Raw genomic sequence first — 25,080 nt, 5'->3', positions numbered from 1 at the left:
GAAGTTCCTGATGCACTGATGTTAAATCCAGAGACAGTTTGGAACTCTGTTGTGAGTGATGCACCACAGAGTACAGATGATTATTATGGGCTTCAGTATTTTCTGATTATGGCTGAGCTGCTGTTGGTCCTCGTTGCTGCCACTTCACAATAATAGCACTTACAGTTGACTGGGGCAGATCTAGCAGAGCAGAAATTTCACATACCGACTCATGGCAAAGGTGTCATCATATGATAGTGCTACGTTTAAAGTCACTGAGTTCTTTAGTATGACCCATTCTACTGCCAATGATTGTCAATGGAGACTTCGTGCTGATTTTATGGGTACAGCCGAAACACCTGAACTTAATAATTTGGAGTGGTGACCAAATACCTTTGGCAGTACAGTGTATGTATGTCAATGATGGACGATTCGCAGTTGCATGATGCCGTTCTTGGTGTATTTTCAACTGGTATGTAATTTATGTATAGCTGAATTCCATTCCTTATGTGGGCTTTCTTTTGAGTCTAAATGTGAATGTGGGGATTGGCTGTCAACATATGGAAGAATATTTCCGACAAAATAAAATAAGTATGCATATAAATAATGTATTGTGTAATGTGATACATACATCAAAACACAGGGATACAGTGCATCCGGAAAGTATTCACAGCACATCACTTTTTCCACATTTTGTTATGTTACAGCCTTATTCCAAAATGGATTAAATTCATTTTTTTCCTCAGAATTCTACACACAACACCCCATAAGCACAGTGGCCTCCATCATCTGTAAGTGGAAGAAGTTCAAAACCACCAGGACTCTTCCTAGAGCTGGCCGGCCATCTAAACTGAGCAATCGGGGGAGACGGGCCTTAGTCAGGGAGGTGACCAAGAACCCGATGGTCACTCTGTCAGAGCTCCAGAGGTCCGCTGTGGAGAGAGGAGAACCTTCCAGAAGGACAACCATCTCTGCAGCAATCCACCAATCAGGCCTGTATGGTAGAGTGGCCAGACAGAAGCCACTCCTTAGTAAAAGGCACATGGCAGCCCGCCTGGAATTTGCCAAAAGGCACCTGAAGGACTCTCGGACCATGAGAAAGAAAATTCTCTGGTCTGATGAGACAAAGATTGAACTCTTTGGTGTGAATGCCAGGCGTCACGTTTGGAGGAAACCTGGCACCATCCCTACAGTGAAGCATGGTGGTGGCAGCATCATGCTGTGGGGATGTTTTTCAGCGGCAGGAACTGGGAGACTAGTCAGGATAAAGGGAAAGATGACTGCAGCAATGTACAGAGACATCCTGGATGAAAACCTGCTCCACAGTGCTCTTGACCTTCATCTTTCAGCAGGACAACGACCCTAAGATATCAAAGGAGTGGCTTCAGGACAACTCTGTGAATGTCCTTGAGTGGCCCAGCCAGAGCCCAGACTTGAATCCGATTGAACATCTCTGGAGAGATCTTAAAATGGCTGTGCACCGACGCTTCCCATCCAACCTGATGGAGCTTGAGAGGTGCTACAAAGAGGAATGGGCGAAACTGGCCAAGGATAGGTGTGCCAAGCTTGTGGCATCATATTCAAAAAGACTTGAGGCTGTAATTGCTGCCAAAGGTGGATCGACAAAGTATTGAGCAAAGGCTGTGAATACTTATGTACATGGGATTTGTCAGTTTTTTCATTTTTAATAAATTTGCAAAAACCTCAAGTAAACTTTTTTCATGTTGTCATTATGGGGTGTTGTATGTAGAATTCTGAGGAAAAAAATGAATTTAATCCATTTTGGAATAAGGCTGTAACATAACAAAATGTGGAAAAAGTGATGCGCTGTGAATACTTTCCGGATGCACTGTATGTTCAATTTCAATTCAATTCAGTTTATTTTTGTATGGCGCTCTTCAATGACTGCAGGCACAGGGTGTTGTGATCAAGTCCTCCGGTAAAATGCAAATCCAAACCGTTATGTGATAAAGAACATTTTCATAAAACATGCATTTTGTTGATTATTTCTTTATGTATTCTTTTAATTATTTCTTCATGTATTTATTTCAGTGACACCGCACACGACATGAAATATACAATGAACTGAAAACTCATTTCCACCTGTCAAAGTTGAGAGGCTGAGCTCTAATGAGATGAATAAATGAAGAAATTAGCAGCAAAAACATTTATTTATGCTCACATATCTTTGTGTTCTATTTATGTGTTGTCACATTTCACAATACCTTTCTTTATTTGCATAGTTATTTAATTTTCTCTGAAATATTTCCTCTGTAATAACACACTATAGTATGTCAGTAATGATCATCTTTGCGGTGTAGAGTCTATAGTCATAAACACTGGGCCACATGTTTTCAAGAAAAGGCTCCAAATAAACGCTACATGGCCCCAGGAGCGTGTGTTTGATTCTCAGCCTACTGCTGTCTGTGTAGTTGTCACATTTTTCCCAGGTACCTTTGGATTTTCTTCAGAGCCCCTCATTTCCTCCCACATCCCACACACATGCATGTTTCAGGCTAACCTGGCATTCAGAGAAGGTGTAAGCAGGAGTCTACACTGCGGTAAACTGGCACACTGTCCGCTATACCACACGGGCAACGTGTCATTAGTGGGGCTGATTTAGCATCCTTGCTGTTTATAGTCCATTCCCTTAAGTGCTCACTCACCTTTCATACTTTTTCTTAGAAAAGATACTGTATGTCAAGTGAAAGCCTCCTTGTTATCTCACTGTCAGCAGATGATCTTATGCTGCTTTGCATTACAATTCTTATCTCATTCCCCGCATACCACCCATTATGTCACACATTTGTTTTTTTAACCTTTTCATAAGTATTACAGCTCATAACCTTTTAAAAATAGTTAAAGATAGTGCTTGTAAACCTGTTTCCTCCGGACCTCTGTGGTGTACCCATTACGCCAGTGTTCAGCATGTGAATTTAGTGGCACAGTGGTTAACACCAGTGCCTCACAGTGTTAGGGACCTGAGGTGAAGGACACCTGCCTCCTTGAACATCCCACAGATCCATCATACCAACAAGTGTTCCATATGAGGGACTGATGGCCCACCATGTTATACACTGAAAGCAGGTTCAACAAACAGGGGAATGATTGCACTTGTGAGGCGTCATCTTTGAATGAAATTGTCGGTTAAATTAGCAAATTTAGTGATAAGCATCGTTCAAGATAAGCTACCGTTAGAGGAAGCGGCTTGTGTGCCCGGAGAGCCAATGTGGCTGCAGAGTCTTATTTCACACGCTTAACATTTCTTAATATACTCTTCCTGTCGGCCTGTTTCTTCTCAGTTTTAAGAATTTGCGTTGACCATACATCTCTGATTGTTCTTGTCTTCTCTTTTGTATTTCCATAATGTTAGTAGCCAGGATTTGCAACATTGCTCTACAATTCTCTGTTTAAGAACATACTTACCAATGTTTGTTGTGGTATCCCTGCTTACTGCTTACTCCATCCTGCTAACTGTAAACTCTTTTATGCCCTTAGGCTGAGAGCTTTCAGCTCCATCAATGTGGTCTTATTGCTCATGTCATACATCCCTGAAGTAAGTCTAGTCGTTCTTCTCTGACCTTGTCCAAGTGCCATTATGTCATAACATAACATGAAGACCAAACCTTTACCTGCCTCACATGCCCATGCTGTTTCCAACAGAAATTTGATGTGGTGCCAGGGCAGTGGGGCTCTTTTAGTAGTAGTGCATGAATGAAAAGCGGGGTGAGTGAGGACATTTTGGGAATGTAACTTGAATGCACTTGGAGGAACTCTGGACTTGTACAATTTTTTTTTAAAAGTCTCTGATGTTTAAGAGTTTCCACATTTTGGGGTTCCCAATTCAGGATCAGGGAGACCATTGGAGTTGCTACTTTCTTATTCAGTGACTATATTTTAGGTGTATTTCACCTACCCTTTCATTTTCTGATCTCATATGGCACATTGCACTGCGGTGGGTTGGCACCCTGCTCGGGATTGGTTCCTGCCTTGCACCCTGTGTTGGCTGGGATTGGCTCCAGCAGACCCCCGTGACCCTGTGTTTGGATTCAGCGGGTTTGAAAATGGATGGATGGATGGCACATTGCACGTTTATGGCACGAAGCCTTTCACAAAAGTATACGACACAAGGCAGCACCCAACTTTGTTTTACACACTGTGCCATTTTGCATTAACTACATAATGTAATCTGCATGCCTTTGTGGTGCGGGAGCAAAGCAGACAACCTGAAGAAAACCCACGACAACAAAGTGGAAATATATAAAATGTAGAACTTGTGCTCTGTTCTCAAGAACTGTGAGGCAGCAGCACTGACCACAGCCAGCTGTCCAGTCTTTAAAGAAAGTCTTTCTTGAATTAGCCACCTCTCATTCTGTAGGGTCAGAAACTAACCAGGGTGCTGCTACAGATCTCACATGGGTCTTGTTGTTTCTGCGTTGTGAGAGTGATGAGCAGGTATAGAGAATTCACAGATCAGCATGCTGCTGTCATACGCTGGACCCCCCCTTGTGCTGCTCATTCATTTTCCTTTCACTGTTAAGAAATGTCTTGACTGGTAGGAGTTTGCTCCCCGAGGAGTCGCCTTTAAAAATGACAGTTAACACACAGCAGGTACCAGCAAGGATGACAGTCGAGCCTAAACAGGAGCTGGGAGCTTAGCTTGGCTTGCTACTGTGTTTCCAGTATAACCTAGCTGTTTTGATATTAAAGTTTTGGAAAATAAAAAAAATAATCTTATATATATATATATATATATATATATATATATATATATATATATATATATTGTAGCAGTTGAGGCGTGGAGCCACCTCTAACACCCTCGGGTACCACTCGAGACACGAGGTAAAAGCACAAGACTTCTTTATTTGTCTTCTGTACAGTGCACAAAGCACCCTCCACTCCACACTCATAAATCACTATTCTCTCTTCAATACTACAATCCTCCTCACCCAGACACGTCGCCACCCTACCTCCCAGCTCAGCTCAGTGTCTGGGCTTTCCCACAGTCCTTTTATATCTCCCGACCCGGAAGTGGTTCCTGGCACAACCCACAAGTCCGTTTCCTTCCGAGTCAGGGCAAACAGTCCTCTTCTTCATCCCGGGAGCACGTCGTTTCCTCCAGTCACGTGACTGTGATGCACTCCCGGGTTATAGGGCACGCAAGAGCCCACTAGCCCCCCTACAGCGACTCCTGGTGGCCCCCAAGGTATCCAGCAGGGCTGTGTGTATAAACTACAAAGTCCATGAGGCCCTGCTGGCATTCGGGGTACCATCATGCTGTCCGGAGGGCTCCTCCTAGCGGCCTGGGGGTGAGGGCCGGACTGGGAAGCCGGCAATCCTCCACAATATATATATACAGTGGAACCTCGAGATACGATCACCTCTGTATACGAGAAATTCAAAATATGAGGAAAGTATGAGCGAAAAATTCAGATCTAAATGCGAGCATTGGCTCGCGTAACGAGGCACGAGCCAGGCTGTGGGTATAGCTCGCGGCTTAGCGAGGGGGCGTGGTAGCAGTAGTGAGCCGCGATCTGTGGTGTCTGCGTTTCTCACTTAAGTGCACAGGTGGGAAACTGCCCACATCCATGATTGTTCCTGTGGCTGATGGGCTGCAGCTGCCATGTCCTCCCCGCATATATAGAGAAGCGCGAGCCGGTTAAGGGGGAGAAGAAGTAAAAGAAAAAAGAGGAGAGGAGAGAGAACGGAGGTTGCAGCAGGCAGGCAGGCAGGCGTAGGAAGTCGGTGCGGGAGAGCGAGTACAGGCTCGCGTGTAGCTGAACAGGCGAGCCAAACAGCTGAAGCAGGACGGTGTAGAGAAGGTCAGCTGCATTAAGAGTGTCTCGCCTGTTGCAGAGCCCGCAGGTGAGACGCTAACAGAGAAGAAGCACCGGGGATTGTCATCTGTTTTTTAAAGACTGCATCCTTTTGACGTTTTAACCTCGTGTTAAAGGATTGTTATTCTTGTGTATTTTAAACCTCCACTTCACAACTGTTTTAAGGATTATTTATTTAAAGATTTATTGAATGCTCTACTGCACTTTGGACACCTGTTTTGATTCTTTTAATAATCAGTTATATTATTTACCAGTGTTATTTATTAAAGGTAGACTACAGTATATATAATTTATCAGTGTTATTTGTTAGGAAAATTGATTTTTATGTTAATATATTTGGGGTGCGGAACGGATTAACTGGATTTCCATTATTTTCAATGGGGAAGTTTGTTCTAGATACGAGAAATTCGCTATACAAGCTCAGTGCTGGAACGAATTAAACTTGTATCTAGAGGTTCCACTGTATATATATATATATATATATATATATATATATATATATATATATATATATATATATATATATATATATTCACGGCATTCGTAGTGTGTGTCACAATCTGATTATATGGGTGGTTACCTACCAGGTAACACTTGTGGTTGGCCAGCAAGTCTGCTAACATCCGCCACGGTGCCCTCAGTTGTGAGAAGCAGATCATAGAATGGTTGAAATAGTTTACTGTCAAATAATGCAAAGAGTACGCGACACGTGTTTCGCCCTCATTCTGGGCTCATCAGGCGTACGCACTCTACTGCACTCCCTCTCGGGAATCGAACCTCGGACGTCAGCGCCAGAGTATGTGTATATGAGAGAGAGAGAGAGCACATTTATACAGCATTTCTCCATTTTCTAATCTGCTTATCCAGATTGCTGACCAGCCCTGAGTTGTATTAGGCAGGAAACAATATCTCGATAGTGGCTCAGGGTCGGGACAAGTGGCAAGAAATACTACATTGTGATATGTTGACAGTTAAATGGCATCACACAGGTTGTAAATGTTGTGTAATGGTTGGCACACTTGCCTTTTAACCGAGTGCACCTCATTAAACTTCACGCTTACGTTTTTCATTGTTGCAAGCTATATTTTGACCAACAGTTATTTATTGCAATCTGGGGTTCTTTGCACCAAAAGGGAAAAAACAAGAATATTTTAAACAATGATGGTTCCAATGGGGCGGCACGGTGGCGCAGTGGTAGCGCTGCTGCCTCGCAGTTAGGAGACCCGGGTTCGCATGTTCTCCCCGTGCCTGCGTGGGTTTCCTCCGGGCGCTCCGGTTTCCTCCCACAGTCCAAAGACATGCAGGTTAGGTGGAGCCCTGCAGGTGTCTTAAGTTGGAGCTCCAGCAGAAGGGTGCTGCCACCCAGCTCACCTGGGGAAAACATGATCATAGGAGGCACACTCCCACTGTCATTCTGTTACGGTGACTTTCCAGCTGGGAAAGGGAACACCAAACTTCCAAATCTGGAGTCCTGTTCATCCATCTTTTTCATCACTATATTATACAGTACTAGCAGGAGTACCCGGCATTGCCCGGGAATCTCTCCATCCATCCATCCATTTTCCAACCCGCTGAATCCAAACACAGGTTCACAGGTGTCTGCTGGAGCTAATCCCAGCCAACACAGGGCACAAGGTGGGAACCAATCCCAGGCAGGGTGCCAACCCACCGCAGCTGGGAATCTATAACTGGTGAATTTCCAAAATGAAAGAAACAGAACATAGAAATTGAACAAACATTTTTTGGATTGACATTTTATTTTAATAGTTAATATGAGTGGTCATTTTAGAGGCTTTGGATACACTATATTTTTTGTTTTGTCTTGGGGTTCCGAAAATGAACAAATTGTGAAGATTGCCCACTATAGAACATGCTACGTAGAGTTGTCAGTGTGAAAAGTATGGATTTTCCAAAATGATGCCTGTAACTTTGAGTGATTGCCCTTCAGCCTTATTCTAGACATTTGAAATCAAAGGGTGTGGTGGGTGGCCAGCTAAATATTCCGGCCCTCACCCCCAGGCCGCCAGGTGGAGCTCTCCCAACAGCGTGGACGTTCCCTGAATTCCAGCAGGGCCTCATGGACTTTGCAGTTTATATGCACAGCCCTGCTGGATACCATGCGGATCACCAGGAGTCGCTGTGGGGAGGCTGCCGGACTCTTACTTACCCTATAACCCGGAGGTGCGTCATGATCACATGACAAGAGGAAACGACGTGCTTCCGGGTTGAAGAAAGGAGCTTTTTATCCGACCCGGAAGTGTTCATGATCACATGGACAGAAGGGAGAAACACTTCCGGGTCATGGACTATATAAAGGACTCTGGGAAACCCGTACACTGAGCTGAGCTGGGAGGAAGGGAGCCAGAGTCGGGAGTGGGAGTAGGACGAAGCTCCCTGGAGGAGGATAGAGGCAGCAAAGGACTGAGATATTGGGGTGATTATTGCTTTGTGCTTTGTGGGTAGTGGTGGAATTGTTTAGATAGATAGATAGATAGATAGATAGATAGATAGATAGATAGATAGATAGATAGATAGATAGATAGATAGATAGATAGATAGATAGATAGATAGATAGATAGATACTTTATTAATCCCAATGGGAAATTCACATTTTCCAGCAGCAGCATACTGATACAATAAATAATATTCAATTAAAGATTTATTTAATGTTTAATAAACGCGTGTGTTTTATAAAGAAGTGGTTTCTGACTGTGGTGTCCGGGCAACTATCACAAGGGTAAATCATTCGGAATTAGCGGAATTCTTGATATGAAAACATCTTGACGTCTTGCACAATGTTTGAGACGGCCTTGAAATTGACTTTTTTGTGGCATCGGAAGTGGACTTTCTAATGCTATGTCTTTTTTTTTGGTGGCATGGGTATATTAGCGAAAAGCAGGACAATTATAATGTGTCACATGGTATTACGTATGGTGAGATGAATGTACGTTATTTACAATACGTCGGAAAGCAAACAAATAGCACCAGTCAGTCAGAAAGACCAAGACTGAAATCTTACTGTGAGTCGGAAAGCGAGCATGTGGAGAACTAGTATCCCATTTGGGATTGGTCCCTGCCTTGTTGTTTGATGGCTACAAATATGGGGTCCAGCTCCCTGCAACCCTGGAAATGAGTAGGTGGGTTTAAAAAACTGGCTGGAAATACTTATGAAAATGGACAAATCAATTTTATAGTGTAACCCACTGAAAGGGACTGGTAGATGTTCAGGTGCACCAAAGGAGCTGTCCATTCATTCGGGTGTAATCCACTTAATCTGAGATGAGACTCCTTGGGAGCCTGGCAGCACAGGGCACAAAGCTTGAACCAACCCTGCGCAAGGTGCCAGCCGATGTTAGAATATTAATAAGCTTCCAGAACATACGCTTAAGATTATTCTCATTGTTATTGGATAGGGGGGTGACGAATGAACGATGTTTGTACACAATAACCCAACATGGATTCCTCATACTGGTGTGTACATTCTGAGAGCCAAGTGGTGGTCTACGTAAGTAAAGTCAAAAAACCTACAGCACAGTTAATCGGGATAAAAGTGATTAGTAGAAGACATGAGTCGATGTTTGGGTTTAGGAATCACACAGCTGCTCTGTGTGCCATGCTCAGTTCTGCACAGATTCTGGCTGGTTTCTTCCTACAGGCACGCACTGTGCTGTCATTGTCAGTTAACATTCAGCCACATGCCCTGCCTCTTACAAGCAGACTGCTATTGTGCCTGTTGATCCATAAATCAGGAGAATTAAAAGCAATTTGCAAGTCCCACTCGAGCAGCTTGTTATTTTAATTGATTGAATTATTCAGTACCTAAAGCTCCATTGCACCAAGAGCTGCAGATGTGGCCTCTGAGGAGCTGGCCTGAGGAGTGTATTCCTTAGTTTTAGGATAACCTTACCGATACTCGTGAAGGTGCTGCTGGAACTGAACGGTTTTCATTATTGTGTATAGTGCCTTTCACAATGGCCACATTCACAAGCTCTTTCATTAGGGTATGAAGGCATGAACTGTCGTGTTTTCCATATGTCTAAAAAAGCATTCTGTGCCAACGATCATCAATGCTTCATCTTTGTTGCATATAATACATTTTTAAGTGAGGAATAACGACTCACTAAGACACATCAGAAAGTCACTGTGACAGCATATGCCATCGCTGAGGTTGTGGCATGTAGTGCCAGGTAGAACTCATAGAATGACCACATTCTTATAATTAGCACCATTTGTACCCCCAAGTTGTTGTATATTATATAGTGCCCTTTGTGTCCTACAACTAAGCCCACATAAGCACTTGACGCAGTCCTGTGTGCAGACATGAAAACACATTTGAACTTTGACATGCAAGCGTTTGTTGTGAGCAGTAATGGTGCGCAGTGAATCCAAATGATACGTCACTATTATTAGTTGGCAGGCCATTTAACGCATGGCGTCACGTCACTTCCACGCACTTTACGTTGTCTCCGCATGCAATTCATCCTCCTGTGTGACCCCCACCCCCGCACGCTCCTCTTTCTAATTTGCCTGCCTTATCAGATGAACCAGCGTCATCCATCTGCAATCAGTCGTTACTTCACAAAGTGATTTACTGGGAATGCAGCGAGTCAAAGTAAAACATTCCAACAGTATAAAAGCCTCTCCACGTTCTCGGCTTCAAATGAAAAAAAAAAGCTAAATTATAGGTGGGATTTTTGTTTTAATTATATATTTCCCAGAGTTTCCACAATTTTGGATCTGGTGATAGGTAAGCATTATTTTACATAAAAATAATCAAGTGTGCCTGCAAGTTTGCTGCAGCCATTTTTTTTAGTAACTCAGAGGAAGCTCAGAGAAATGCAGTATGTGACAAACTAAACGTGATTTATTATGTTGACAGAATTTTTAAAGTCATAATTTAAAGGGGCGCCAGGCTCGTGCATTGTGCTGACAGAAATTGCGAAACAAATCTAATTTTACCAGCTGAGACCTGATTTATTAATGCAAATTCGGTTAAGGTTTATTCCTTTTAAGCTCCTGCCTTTACTTGATTCAGATTCTTGATTTATGTCACATCAGGTCATCCAACAATAACGAAGCACTGAGCTATGAGAACAGCTCACAACACGTTACTCATCGTCTGAAATGTGGTGGAGATGAGGAGAAGATATGGCAGGCAGAAACACAGGAGGACAAACTGCTGAACAGAATGTTTATAAAATGAAAGAGTGTGGGTGCGTGTGTGTGTGTGTGCGTGCGTGTGTGAGCGTGTGTGCGTATGTGTGAGCGTATGTGTGTGTATGCGTGCGTATGTGTGTGTGTGTGTGTGTGCGCGCGTATGTGTGTGTGTGTGCATGTGTGTGCGTATGTGTGAGCGTATGTGTGTGTATGTGTGTATGTGCGTGTGTGTGAGCGTGTGTGAGTGTGTGTTTGTATGTGTGTGTGTGCGTATGTGTGTGTATGTGTGTGTGTGTGCATGTGTGTGTGTGTGCGCGCGTATGTGTGTGTGTGTGCATGTGTGTGTGTGTGTGCGCGCGTATGTGTGTGTGTGTGCGTGCATGTGTGTGCATATGTGTGAGCGTATGTGTGTGTATGTGTGCGTATGTGTGTATGTGCGTGTGTGTGCATGTGTGTGTGCGTGTGCGCGTATGTGTGTGTGTGTGCGTGCATGTGTGAGCGTGTGTATGCGTGCGTATGTGCGTGTGTGTGCATGTGTGTGCGTATGTGTGTGTATGTGTGCGTATGTGTGTATGTGCATGTGTGTGCATGTGTGTGTGCGTGCGTGTGTGTGCATGTGTGTGTGTGTGCGTGCGTGTGTGTGCATGAGTGTGCGTATGTGTGAGCGTATGTGTGTGTATGTGTGCGTATGTGTGTATGTGTATGTGTGTGTGCGTGTGTGCGTATGTGTGTATGTGTGTGCGTGCGTGTGTGTACATGTGTGTGTGTGCGTGCGTGTGTGTGCATGAGTGTGCGTATGTGTGTGTATGTGTGCGTATGTGTGTATGTGTGTGCATGTGTGTGTGCGTGTGCGCGTGTGTGTGTGTGCGTGCGTGTGTGTACATGTGTGTGTGTATGTGTGTGTATGTGTGCATATGTGTGTATGTGCGTGTGTGTGTGTGTGTGAGCGTGCGTGTGTGTGTGCGTATGTGTATGTGTTGACCCTGCAGTGGACTAGCACCCTCTCCAGGGCCTGTGTCTGCCTTGCCCCCCCCCCCCCCCCAATCTGCTCAGGACAGGGCCAGCCTTTTAAGTAAAGCTACCTGGGGCAGGGTACACCCTTTGCCTTCGCCACTCCAAGATGTATTGTACGTGGATTACAGGTGTCATCTTGTGCCTAGTGAGGATGTATTGAGTGAGCTGTAAATGTGTCTCACGGTTTTTACAGGTAATATTTAAATAAGGGGGGGGATGTGTAAGGTTCATAATTAACTCTTGTTTTTTTTTTGTATTATTATTTTATAATTAAAAAAAAATACTATTTGATGAAAGTGCAACCTTGTCACTTCACACCACACTTTGTCCCACCGTGACCCACCGTTAAACACAGGATTGTTTAGCTGGCTAAGAACATTGTCGGGTTTAATGTTACATGTTTTTGGGACTTTACCTTACCATGTCCCACCATGTCAGAACAGGTAATCCTCCTGAAGCTATGCATATTCAGGCCCAGCCAGTACTTGGATGGAGACCTTCTCGAAAAAGGGTGGGTTGCTGTTGGAAGGGGTGTTAATGAGGCTGTCAGGGGGGTCCGTGTGTGGATCCCAATTACACAGTGCAGTAAAAATGGCACCGTCCTTCAGATGAGGCGTAAAACCGAGACCCTGACACACTGCGTGGTCATAAATGATCCCTGGGCATCCTTCATTAACAGTAGGGCATTTCCCAATGTCCTGGCTAAATTGTTCGCCACAGCCTGGTCATTCTGGCCCCTAAAACATCCCCTGTCTCTATATGGCTAACTCTCTCTAATCCCTTTACCATCTAATAGCTAATATGTGGTGAGCATATTGGCACAAAATGGCTGCTGTCGCATCGTCCAGGTGGATGCTACACATTGATGGTGGTTGAAGTGGCTCCCCAATGTCTCTGTAAAGTGCTTTGAGTAGTGAGAAAGGCGCTATATAAATGTAACGCCTTCTTCTTCTAGTAGTTCAGACACCCCCGCTTACCATTTTGGCCTGGAGCCCTGCCTGATTAAGTGGGTTTGTGAATGTTAATATAAGTAATTCATAAGCATTATCATATACTGCTGCACAAAATTATGATATGAGAGAGGGTCTGTTTGTGTCACTGCATGGTGTAATGAACTGGCATACCGTTCAGGGCTTGTTAGTGTGGTCCGGACTGGTGCCTGCTCTCCACAACCTAAACAAACAAATAATCTGGTCAGAAATGGGTAGATCTTCATGAGTGATGAACTCCTGAATGCAACATTAACACAATTGGCAATTTAGATAGATAGATAGATAGATAGATAGATAGATAGATAGATAGATAGATAGATAGATAGATAGATAGATAGATAGATAGATAGATAGATAGATATAAAAGGCACTATATAATAGATAGATAGGTAGATAGATAGATATGAAAGGCACTATATAATAGATAGATAGGTAGATAGATAGATATGAAAGGCACTATATAATAGTGTTATTGTGACTAGATAGATAGATAGATAGATAGATAGATAGATAGATAGATAGATAGATACTTTATTAATCCCAAGGGGAAATTCATATAGGGTGGCATGGTGGCACAGTGGGTAGCGCTGCTGCCTCGCAGTTGGGAGACCTGGGGACCTGGGTTCGATTCCCGGGTCCTCCCTGCGTGGAGTTTGCATGTTCTCCCTGTGTCTGCGTGGGTTTCCTCCGGGCGTTCCGGTTTCCTCCCACAGTCCAAAGACATGCAGGTTAGGTGGATTGGCGATTCTAAATTGGCCCTAGTGTGTGCTTGGTGTGTGGGTGTGTTTGTGTGTGTCCTGCAGTGGGTTGGCACCCTGCCCAGGATTGGTTCCTGCCTTGTGCCCTGTGTTGGCTGGGATTGGCTCCAGCAGAACCCCGTGACTCTGTGTTCGGATTCAGCGGGTTGGAAAATGGATGGATGGATGGATGGAAATTCACATACTCCAGCAGCAGCATACTTATTTATGACACATCTTTACAAAATGTGGACACTCTCTCTGATTCCTTTCAAACTCAGACATTTTGGATTGTCTCTCACAGCACACTAAAGTACTTTATACTGTATGTTTTTTCTTTTTCTCTTTTGTATGCTACATGCACTGTATAACATGTTTTACCTGATTTATTATTTACATTTACATTGTACATTTGAATATGAATATCAATCATGTATATGACTTTCTTTTCTTTTAATTTCATTGCAATTGCATTTCATTTCCCAACATCATCTCCCATTGTCTTTAGAGTTTATATGAATGTGTGATTTGATGGACGTCTTTAATGCTATGTTATTACACAGGTTTTCAGCCTCTGTATGTGGTTTTTGAATATGTCTATTGTAACAGATAGAGGGCGCTATCGCTCCCTTGAACCCTTGTTCGAGACGCCAGACACCAGATGAAAGTCCAATATGACTTTATTTTATCAATAAACAGTGCACAAAGCACCGTACACTCCACAATACTCATATAAATAAACAATAATCAATCACTAATCAATCCTCCACTCCCAGACGCGTTGCCACCCTTCCACCCAGCTCAGCTCACCGCTCTGGTGTTTCTCTGAGTCTTTTATAGTCCTTAGTCCTCTCTGTCCACATGACTAGGAACACTTCCGGGTCAGAAAAAAATCCTTTTCTTCACCCCGGAAGCACGTCATTCCTCTTGTTCATGTGACTCTGACATATTTCCAGGGCGTAGGGAAAATAATTACTGCTCCTCCCTGCAGCGCCTTCTAGTGGCCCCCGTGGTATCCAGCAGGGTTGTAAAGGAAAACTCCAATGTCCAGAATTCCCTGCAGGCATTCGGGGTACCTCCATACTCCACCTGGCGGCCTAGGGGTATTGGCTGGGATAAACGGCCGGCCACCTATCACACTATTGATTTTTGCACTTCTTCTTGATCATTGCATATTATTTGGTACCTGCTTACGGTGCTGTCACATTACACAACTTCTACTTGGAAGGGATGTCAGACTTGACGACTGCAGGGTATGTCAAATTACAAGACTCCTTGATGACTTTCCAGCCCAGTTTCACATTTTCAAAGTATCATGAGCTCACTCCTTTTTCTGACTGCTAATAACATGCTGCCTATCAGAGCCAGCAGACATCTGAAGACTTTACAGGTACACTCTTGGCCCAATTCTTTCATTCTCTCTGTTTGCAATGTCCAAAACATCCACGTTCCTTATTTCTCGTCCCTGTGTCATATGTATTGTACTTCCAGGTGGGCACTCATTGGTTATCAGCTCTCATACCCACACAAGCACAGCCATACAACTTGACATGGATAGCTGGGGCCTTTACTTGGTCGGGACGCCTCTGAGTTGGAAGGACCTGAGTGTGGACAGAGTGCTACCCACCGGAACGCTAGATGGCAGCCCCCCTGGGTGGCAGCTGTGCCTTGGACTCCTGCAGGGCTTCATGGGAGACACAGCCCTGTTGGGATCCGGGAGTGCCGCCTGGGGGCGCTGGAGCTGTTCCTGAGCCCGTGTGGGCGGTTTTTCTGCCACACCTGGAAGTGCGGCAACTTATATAAGGGGCCAGAGGACAGTACTCGGTGAGCCAGAGTCAGGTGGAAGGTAGACGAAGCTTGCCAAAGAGGATTGGAGGCAGCAAAGAAAAAGAAAGGACTGAGCAGTGAGTTGTTTATCGGTGATTTGTGCATTCTTTGTTGGAAAAAGCAGCGAAGAAAATAAAAGCGTGTGTTTTGGGACCTCTGTGTCTGCGTGTCTGTCTGCGTTCCAGGCGTCTATCAAAGTCACACACGGGTTGGACTAACTCATTGGGGATGTCAGACTACACAACTGGCCTTCATGGGTGTGCACCACAGCTGGCTGCGACTCGCAAAGGTTATATAAACGAAGTCTAGGACTGAAAACCACGGGAAAAGTCATGTAATGTGGCATGGCCTTTACTCGGCAAATAATGGTTTCCTCCAGTACAGGTTAACACATTTTCTGAAGGTTGGCAGTGACTTATTGTATTTTAAATGTTTGGCTGTGGGGCTGATTGAAATATATTCTTGTTTTATGAGACCATAATAAGAAAATGTTATGTCCCCCATTACTTATTTGGCAATGGTGGATTCTGTTGTCTGTCTGTCAAACTTTTCTCGCCAGTATCTACCTGTTATGGAGCTTATCTGCTGTGTGGTTCGGCTTTAGTGAAACTAGCAAGTGTCTTTTTGTTTGGTAGATCACAGCAAGGGGCTAATTGAGGGATAACTGGCACACGCCAGGCCTGAGATAGCATTGCATGCTCTTACCTTTGCTATAATTGTTCTGATTCTGGTGTAACTGAGGCAAATTTGATTTTATGACTACCCCATAATTTACTGGTCAGTAGCTGACCAGTGATGAGTTTTTCTTCCATTTTCTTTCCTATTCCTTTGGTGCCCGCCTTGACCTGACTTCACTGTCCCCACATGTCACTGGCTAAGCTTGGCTGTGGTGCTACTAGAGTTTATTTTATTTTTTTCACTGTCCTCCTCCACTGACAGATTGAGGAGATTGTTCCTCCCCCAAACTATGCGACTCTTTAATTCCACCCGGGGGGGGGGGGTAAACGTTAACATTTAACATTATACATAGTTATTGTCTGTTTTTCACCTGCATTATTATCATTATTTAATTTAATATTATTTATTGTATCAGTATGCTGCTGCTGGAGAATGTGAATTTCCCATTGGGATTAATAAAGTATCTATCTATCTATCTATCTATCTATCTATCTATCTATCTATCTATCTATCTATCTATCTATCTATCTATCTATCTATTGGTGTGATAACTGACATGACTTTGGTTTCTCCTCTTCTTTATCACTGGCCAGTTGGAGAAGTGCATTTAGGACTGAAGCCAGAAAGCACTTATTTATGCAAAGTGATGTGAGAATCTATCCATCCATCCATTTTCCAACCTGCTGAATCCAAACACAGGGTCACGGGGGTCTGCTGGATCCAATCCCAGCCAACACAGGGCACAAGGCAGGAATCAATCCCGGGCAGGGTGCCAACCCACCGCAGTGTGAGAATCTATATATATAAAAAAGCCAAATACCACTGACTCACATCACGAAATCTCTCGAACCGTGAGGACTTGGGACTTGAAATTTAGCATGTAGGTTTACCCTTGGCCCATAGGTGCGGTTTTAAAAATTTCGTGATCCAAGCGTGAAATTTCTTATAGTTTTTTAGACCCATTCACTCCATTTCTTTCTGAAATAAATTTCTTTAAAGTAAAATAAAAATACTTTATTTTTCTAAAGAGTATAAGTTTTGTTTTGATATTTTCGAGTTTCCACAGTGTTTCTAATTTGCCATTTATTTATCTTTTTAAAATAATTTAGTTAGGTTATTCCGTGATACATTAAAAGCAAATTTTTTTTTTTTTGAGGATTTTGATTTTCATACTTTTTTTATTTTATTCTTTGTCGTACTTTCTTCATGAATTCTTCTATTAAGTTTATACCTGTTGTGTGAGCCTGTCCGAACACCATCAGACAAACACCAGCACTTTACAAAACACACGTTTATTAAACTAATAAAGTCCACACAGCACACAGTGCTCCTGCACCAATCACTTCCAACACGGGCCTCTTTGGGCCCCCTTTCTTCCTCCTGTCACTGGAGCTTCGTCCTGCTCCAGCTCCCGACTCTCGCTCCCCAACTGTAGGAAGGCGGCCCCTTTTATATTCACCCAGATGGGCTCCAGGTACTTGATGGCGTTCTTCCAGCGGCACTTCATGGTGTGGCGGAAGGGCCGCATGAGCACCTGGAAGCACTCCGGGGGTCACTGGAAGGACCTTCCCCCACCTTCCCAGGTGTGGCGGAAGTTCAGAGCTCCTGGGCTTTATGAGACTTGGGGTGCCTCCTGGTAGTAGCCACGGGCCCCCACGGGTTTGTGCCTCCTTGCTCCATCCCTGTGGTCCCCTGCTTATCCCTCGCAGCCCGGGGGGACGTACTGACTGCCTCCCAGTCCTTCCAGGCATCCCGGCTGGATCTGGCCCCCAGCCTCCTATGACACTCTTTAAATAAACCCGTAAAACTATGACCAAGGAAGAAAGGATTTATATTGACGAAGTGATGGTCCCTCACCGCGTGGTGCGGATGAGCGCTGATGGCGTGTGCTTGTTCTCCTCACTGGCCTACCTTGTGCACGGTGCCGCCTCTCTGGCCGCTCGGACGCGGGTTGACATTGTTAGCCACGTCTCTAATAACTGGTGGAGGTTCAAGCCGTACACCATGACGCGGACCGGTGACCCCAACCGCACCAAGCCTCAGTACCTCTCCGTAATCTCCAGACCCGAAATGTCTATACTTAAAACCGCTTATATTTGAATAAGCCATTTCAAGAAATAATTAGTAACCTCTTTTGTTTCATTCATGTGCTAAATCTTGCAAAACTAGCAAGACATGGAAACCTTGACATCCTTCAGAAAGTATCTGGATGTGATTTTGGAACAGCTTAGCTATGAGATAAAGAAGCAACCCTGATGCACTGAATGGTCTCCTCTCGTTTATCAAAATTCTTCTGCTCTTTGGTTTTTTTTCCAGCCTCCAGTGGATGCTATCTGACTGCTCGTGATCTTCCTCCCATCTAACGAATCTGGCTGTGTTTTATTTAGGACCAATCTGCTTATCACTGGTCTGGTTTGCAGTGTGATTAAGGACAGATTTTATTACTTGTCTCCCATTTAGCTGGTCAATCTAAGAGTGGGACTGGGAAAGACTTTGTGACCTGTCTCCTGTCTTGCCATGTTAAACTGGAGGGGCTTTTGATTCTTCTGTCCCATCCAACTGGTCTGGCCATGTTTGAATTAGATGGATTTTGTTTCTTGATCTCCTGACTGCTAGTGTAACTGGGACAAATTTGTTAGTTGTCACACATGTAACTGGTTTTGCTTGAAGCATAAGTGGGAGATTGTGTGGCATGTCTTCTGTCTTAATGGTCAAGCTGTAGTTTCACTGGGTTGGATTTTGCTTTTTTTTTTTTTCTTCTTCTTTTGACTGGGCCTGCTATGGTTTGAAAACGCAGCCTTGTCACTGGTCCAGCAGAACTGTAACCAAGACAAATTTTCATTATCCGCCTCAGTAGCTGGGGTAGAGTCGGGCCCCCCGCTATGTGCATTGCATTAGGCAGCTTTCAGAATTTAGTGTTAGCTGGGTGTGTAAGCAGAGCAGATTTACTGGTTTAGGGTACTAGTGGTGGTTTAACTGGGATTTTTGGCATTAGTCTGGCTAGAGGTGTAACTGGGCCAGATTTTATATTCTGTCTGCCATTTAACTGGTTTTGCAATTGTGTAAGGGGGACAGAAATTGTGTCCTATTATGTATGTGGATTTCCCCTTGGGGATTAATAAAATCTATCTATCTATCTATCTATCTATCTATCTATCTATCTATCTATCTATCTATCTATCTATCTATTATATAGTGCCTTTTATATTCTATCTATCTATTGTAGAAGGGAACAGCCCGGACACAGACAGGCAGACACGTTGCAGTCCATCACCACACGTTTATTTACACTATTATTTACATAAGTCACTAAGTGCACCGCCACCAACAAACCCCAACAGTCTCCCAAAGTCCTGGCTTCTCCTCCAAGCCATCTCTTCACTGCACACAAACTCAGGGCCTCTCCTTGCTGCCTCCTCAGACCTCGTCCACCTCCTCACCCGACTCCAGCTTTGATTGCAGGGCGGCGGCTCCTTAAATAGGCGGCTGATTGAGGGCCGCACCCGGCCACCTGCCACACTATCTATCTATCTATCTATCTATCTATCTATCTATCTATCTATCTATCTATCTATGTTATATAGTGCCTTTTATATTCTATCTATCTATCTATCTATCTATCTATCTATCTGTTATATAGTGCCTTTTATATTCTATCTATCTATCTATCTATCTATCTATCTATCTGTTATATAGTGCCTTTTATATTCTATCTATCTATCTATCTATCTATCTATCTATCTATTATATAGTGCCTTTTATAATCTATCTATCTATCTATCTATCTATCTATCTATCTGTTATATAGTGCCTTTTATATTCTATCTATCTATCTATCTATCTATCTATCTGTTATATAGTGCCTTTTATATTCTATCTATCTATCTATCTATCTATCTATCTATCTATCTATCTATCTATCTATCTATCTATCTGTTATATAGTGCCTTTTATATTCTATCTATCTATCTATCTATCTATCTATCTATCTATCTATCTATCTATCTATCTGTTATATAGTGCCTTTTATATTCTATCTATCTATCTATCTATCTATCTATCTATCTATCTATCTATTATATAGTGCCTTTTATAATCTATCTATCTATCTATCTATCTATCTATCTATCTATCTATCTATCTATCTATCTATCTATTGCCAGTCTTAATGGTTTGGCGGTGGTTTTACTGGAGTAGATTTGTTTTAAATAGTTTCCCTCCTGACTGGTCTGGCTATGTCCAGCTTCTTTTTCTGTCTGGACTGTACTGGTGTTATCGGTCCAGCTTCCCTTTCCCACCCTTACTGGTTTGAGCTGCCTGCCGTTGGCTGAGGTGTAGCTGAGAGGCGTATCCTCGGCTTTTTACCGCTTTGTTTTTGCACGAGTCTTTTCACCTCAGCTAACCGAATTCAAGGTAAAGGGGCAGCACTCTCAGCTGAGCTGCCACCGCTTTGTGCATGCATGCACGGGAACTCACCGCTTTTCTTCCACTCTCCTCACTCTTCTTGTGCTATATTTAGCTAAACCTGCTGAACAGATGCTAGTGTTGCGTTGCCATGGCATTCAGTGTGTTTGCAGTGGTCTGCAGGCTCAAGCGGATGACGTCCTCGCCTCACTTTACCTCAGCTTTTGTTACAAGATGGCAAGCACAGACCCCAACCTACAACAAAACCAGTTGAGGCACAAGAACTAGCCCCCCCGCTGACCTGGGACAGCAGCCCGCCTGCCCCCATTTGTGTTCTGTTCCTAAAACAACAGGGTGAGCTGTAGTCCACACTGTTACCCTTTTTCACAAGGCATTATACTTCAGCTGTCTGGGCAGCCTGTGGTACATTCAGCCGGCTAAAGGGCACCAAAACATCCAGCCAATGAACACCTAGCAGGGTGAAGACTTAAATAAACCCAGAGGTACCACCTGTGGACAGCACTCTAGTGGTCGCACATTTTGAAAGGCTGAGAGCCTAGAAATGTGTTAATGAAGGCTGGTGAGCTGAGAGGGGTATTCTGGGAGATTGGGCATCTGCCTCTCAGAAGTGGCTGCAGCTCCGCCCACCCACTCCATCAACTTGCTAAATTGTCTTTGGCCCCTCCTATCAGTGTCTGTTGCCATGCAACATTAACTAGGCACCAGTCACATGGTGGGAGGGGCAGGAGATATAAAGGAGGGGGCACTTGGCTCTTAGCATTATGTCCCACCTCATTGTACCCATAGAAGGAGGCACCAGAGTACAGCACACCACCCTGCAAATCACGGCTGGCAAGGCAAACCCAGGTTGTGCCACAACTTGGGAAGAACCCACACAAGGGGAGGAAAAACATACAAGGAACAAAAAAAAGAAAGAAATTCTTATTTGTTAAAGTCTCGAATCTAAAGAGCAGTTATGAGAACAGGCAGATGGTCAAAACTGATGAGGTGAAACAGGAACAAAAAAAAGATAAAGCTGAAGTAAACAGCAGAATTGATGTATTCAGAGTGCTCAAAAACTCTAGAAAACGCAAAAATAAGCCAAAAATGCAGAAGAAGCAGGATTAGAGGACGTCACAAAGTCACCATGCGAGAGCAAAGTACCCCTGCCAAGTTCCCTCTTTTATTCCTCTCGTCTCTTCCGTCATGTGACTGCCACCTGATTACTGTTGCACTGCAACAGGAGGGACCAAAGGGCAAATTGCAGACAAATCAAATGACTTAGTACAGGGGTGTCCAAACTTTTTTCACTGGGGGCCACATACAGAGAAATACACGAAGGGCTGGGCCACCCACTAGAAGTGCCTCACCTCCTGTGTATTAAACTAGCAAAATCAGTCAAATAAACATAAAATATGCTTTATAATTGAATATGCTTAAAGAAAAAACAGCATCACAGCTCTCCATTAATGGGTTGTCATTTATTGTATTACAAGGTGCTCTCATCTCAAAAGCACAAGCTTTATTTGACCCTTGATTAGGGATGGGAATTGATAAGATTTTCACGATTCCGATTCCATTTTCGATTCTGTTTAACAATTCGATTCTTTATCGATTCTCCTATCGATTCTTATTTTTAAAAAAGGAGAACACCCAGGTCGATTAGCTTAGAACTTTGTTTTATATCTTATCTTTGAACAAGATAGAAATTTAGGAGTAGCATGACCTTACAAACCCAACAGTGAGATCTTAAGAGATCCACAGCCTACGGCTCCTCGATGGGGTGCCACGGGGTCCCCAGAAAAAAATTTGTAAATGTAAAATAATAATAAAATAAATATTCTTCTGTAGCAATAACAAAGTATAACATAAATTATTCTGTGGCAATTACACAAGAATGTCCAGTAACATTTACACTCTCCTTTTTAAAAGTATATATGAGCTGAGCACTCAAAAATAAAACTACATCAGCCAGCAACAAATACAATCAACTCAAGTCCAATGGAACTGTGCACTGTGCAATTCTGCAACCATCAACTATTTTGACAGCTACATCCATGTTGGCCGCAATATCAACAGTGGCTGCCACAACCTTGTCTTTGATACCATACTCCTCCAAGATCTCATCAATCTCCTCTGCTACAGCTGTCCCTGTCTGTGCCTGGTACACTGGTTTGGTTTTGAGGACTTTTTCTTGAGCCTGGCCATTCCTGACATAATGCAGCGTTACTGTGAGGTAATGATCTTGACTAAAACTTGTCCATCCATCTGCAGTGACGGCTGCCTTCAACACATGTTTCAGCTCAGAAATTAGATTTGCCTTTTCGACCGCATACCAAACAGGGATCAAGTGGTTGGTTAAACTGTCTCTGTTTGGGGCTTTGTACTTAGGGTTCAGAGTCTTTGTCATTTCTCTAACAGATATATAAATGGAAACAGAGAGAACATGCAACTTTGACATTCCCTGACTTAGCTTACAATTAAACACATTCACTTACCGAAAATCGGGGGCATCTACTGTGGCAAATGGGTGCAAGCCTTTTACCACAAACTTAGTCACTGCTCGGTGACATTCGTCTATCCTGGCCTGTGTCATTTTACTTTTCCCCGCCTCTGTGAAAGGAGAAGCTACCGGTAGACTGCAGCAAGAACTGCCAGCATCTGAGACAGCCAGACTCTGTCTGTCTCTCTCGTCATGGTCATCTAAATGCAATGCACAGTAATAGCAGGTTTTGCAATAAGGCAAATCGCGCTAACATAATATGCAATGTTAGTTGATTAGTTACCTGCCGTATTAACAGGAGAGGACGTGCAAACGTTACCGCTGCTGCTGGGTTGAGATTCACTAGTCCGGAGCGGATCAAAAATACGACATTCATTTAAGGTTATCGCGTGTTTTGTGAGCAAATGCTTTTGCATATTCGTAGTGTTTCCTCCCTTTGATGAAATATCTACTTTGCAAGTATTGCAAGTTGCCCTGTTGTCATCCTTTCTCGTAAAGTATAACCAAACTTTTGACCGTTTGTGCCGCTTAGGTGCCATGTTTCCTGCTGGGTAAATGACGCTACGCAACGTGGTGACGTCATTCGAGGCGACTGGAATCGATAGGGGAATCGTTTGCAAAAATGGCAAACAATTCCAAGGAATTGAAACAGTGGGAACCGGTTCCCAACAAGAACCGGTTTTCGATTCCCATCCCTACTCTTGATGTTTTAAGTTGGGTGACAAATCTTCAATTCGCCGCACAACTGTGTTTCTGGACAAGTGAACGTTGTTGAATTCCTACATTTTCTCCGGGCACATTATTCCTGCGACTTTTGTGAGGCACCGTCTGAGAAAGGTTCCCGTTACGAGCAGTGAGTTGCGGTACCTCGTAACTGGCTAATGTGGCATTTTCTTGTGTTTTGTTAGCAAAGAAAAAATCCTGTTGTTGAGCTTCCAGACTAGCTGCCATTTGCTTAACTTTCTGTTGTCCCTCGGCACCAGTGTAGGATGTGTAGATAGATACTGTAGATAGATAGATAACTTTATTAATCCCAAGGGGAAATTCACATACTCCAGCAGCAGTATACTGATACAAAAAACAATATTAAATTAAAGAGTGATAAAAATGCAGGTATAACAGACAGTAACTTTGTATAATGTTAACGTTTACCCATCCATCCATCCTCTTCCTCTTATCCAAGGTCGGATTGCGGGGGCAGCAGCTTGAGCAGAGATGCCCAGACTTCCATCTCCCCGGCCACTTCTTCTAGCTCTTCCGGGAGAATCCCAAGGCATTCCCAGGCCAGTCGAGAGACATAGTCCCTCCAGCGTGTCCTGGGTCTTCCCCGGGGCCTCCTCCCGGTTGGACGTACCCAGAACACCTCACTAGGGAGGCGTCCAGGAGGCATACTGATCAGATGCCCAAGCCACCTCATCTGACTCCTCTCGATGCAGAGGAGCAGCGGCTCTACTCTGAGCCCCTCCCGGATGACTGAGCTTCTCACCCTATCTTTAAGGGAGAGCCAAGACACCCTGCAGAGGAAACTCATTTCAGCCGCTTGTATTCGCGATCTCGTTCTTTCGGTCACTACCCATAGCTCATGACCATAGGTGAGGGTAGGAACATAGATCGACTGGTAAATTGAGAGCTTTGCCTTTCGGCTCAGCTCCTTTTTTACCACGACAGACCGATGCAGAGCCCACATCACTGTGGACGCCGCACTGATCTGCCTGTCGATCTCACGCTCCATTCTTCCCTCACTCATGAACAAGATCCCGAGATACTTGAACTCCTCCACTTGAGGCAGGATCTCGCTCCCAACCCTGAGAGGGCATTCCGCCCTTTTTTGGCTGAGGACCATGGTCTCGGATTTGGAGGTGCTGATTCCCATCCCAGCCGCTTCACACTCGGCTGCGAACCGATCCAGAGAGAGCTGAAGATCACGGCCTGATGAAGCAAACAGGACA

At 44.0% G+C, this 25,080-nt stretch overlaps 1 protein-coding gene across 1 annotated transcript in view; it reads left to right on the top strand.

The window, feature by feature from the left end:
* Positions 1–25,080, top strand: part of pitpnc1a (phosphatidylinositol transfer protein cytoplasmic 1a) — a 138,305-nt gene that overhangs the window by 13,476 nt on the left and 99,749 nt on the right. The window lies entirely within an intron of this gene.

Source organism: Erpetoichthys calabaricus, chromosome 14 (assembly GCF_900747795.2).
Source record: "Erpetoichthys calabaricus chromosome 14, fErpCal1.3, whole genome shotgun sequence".
Taxonomy (NCBI): Eukaryota; Metazoa; Chordata; class Cladistia; order Polypteriformes; family Polypteridae; genus Erpetoichthys; species Erpetoichthys calabaricus.
This window is presented reverse-complemented; position numbering and strand designations above follow the sequence as displayed.